A 1,538-nucleotide genomic window follows, 5' to 3' on the forward strand; every position below is an offset into this window, starting at 1 on the left:
CGAGTAGCTGGGACTACAGGCATGCGCCACCATGCCCGGCTAATTTTTTCTATATATATATTTTCAGTTGTCCAGATAATTTCTTTCTATTTTTTGGTAGAGACGGGGTCTCACTCTTGCTCAGGCTGGTCTAGAACTCCTGACCTTGAGCGATCCACCCGCCTTGGCCTCCCAGAGTGCTAGAATTACAGGCATGAGCCACCGCGCCTGGCTGCACTTGGGTAATTTTTAAAAAATTTTTTATAGAGGCCGGGTGCAGTGGCTCACACCTGTAATCCTAGCACTTTGGGAGGCCAAGGTGGGGGAGGACTGCTTGAAGCCAGGAGTTCGAGACCAGCCTGAGCAAAAGCAAAACCCCATCTCCACAAAAAATAAAAAAATTATCTGCAGCTCACCCGTAAGTCCCAGGTACTCAGGAAGCTGAAGCAGGAGGATTGCTGGAGCCCAGGAGTTGGAGGTTGCAGTGAGCTATGATGACACCACTGCACTCTAGCCCAGGCGACAGAGCCCAGAGACACCTTGTCTCCAAAAAAAAGAAAAAAAATTTTTGTAGAAAAAATGTTGCCCAGGCTGGTTGTGAACTCCCGGCCTCAGGTGATCCCCCTGCCTTGGTCTCCCAAAGTACTAGGATTACAGCTGTGAGCTACCACTGTGGCCTCACATTTTTGTTTGAGAGATAGGGTCTGGCTGTCACCCAAACTGGAGTGCAGTGGCATTTTGAACTCTAGGGCTTAAGCAATCCCTCTACCTGGGTCTCCTGAGTTGCTGGGATTATAGGCATAAGCCAATATGCCAGGCAGAATTTCTTTTTATTTGCTTTAAAACTACTTGCATCAAACTCAAGGGGTGCTGTTTCCCTAGTGATAATATCCTTGAGGCCCTGTACAACTGAACTTTATCCTTTACCTTCCTAATTTTTAAAAAAAAATTTTTATTTTTAATTATTATGGGTATACAATAGTTGTATGTATTTATAAGGTACATGTGATGTTTTGATATAGGCATACAATGTGAATAAATCAAATCAGGATAACTGGGGTTATTCATCACCTCAGGCATTTATTACTTGAGTTAGGAACATTCTGATTCTACTCTTTAATTATTTTAAAGTATACACTAACTGACTGTTGATTATAGATCTTACTAGTTTTATACGCTTCAATCACATTCTCTTATAACATTCCAGACTGTATCTGCAGATGCCATTTCTTCTTTTGACCCTAAAAGCTCTATTTTCAGTTGTCCATCTCTAAACCTTCTTGAACTATAAAACCATCAGTAGGTTAGATGATGTCATATGTAGACTATTTCAAACATAAGTACAGAAACAATGAATAATTTTATTTCCCAAACACAGACAAAAGCTGCAACCCCGGGAAATCAAACCACCATGTGATCTGAAGAAGACTACTTTAGAAATGCCTGCTTTAGGACGGGCGCGGTGGCTCACGGCTGTAATCCTAGCACTCTGGGAAGCCGAGGCGGGCAGATTGTTTGAGCTCAGGAGTTCGAAACCAGCCTGAGCAAGAGCGAGACCC

The 1,538-nt window shown here is 43.1% G+C and overlaps 1 protein-coding gene across 3 annotated transcripts in view; it reads right to left on the bottom strand.

Annotated features, from left to right (window-relative positions):
* Positions 1 to 1,538, bottom strand: part of CDK12 (cyclin-dependent kinase 12) — a 49,844-nt gene that overhangs the window by 31,331 nt on the left and 16,975 nt on the right. The gene's annotated exons all lie outside the window — the stretch shown is intronic.

The sequence above is a fragment of the Propithecus coquereli genome, unplaced genomic scaffold, assembly GCF_000956105.1.
Source record: "Propithecus coquereli isolate 6110/MARCELLA unplaced genomic scaffold, Pcoq_1.0 Scaffold119, whole genome shotgun sequence".
Lineage (NCBI taxonomy): Eukaryota > Metazoa > Chordata > Mammalia > Primates > Indriidae > Propithecus > Propithecus coquereli.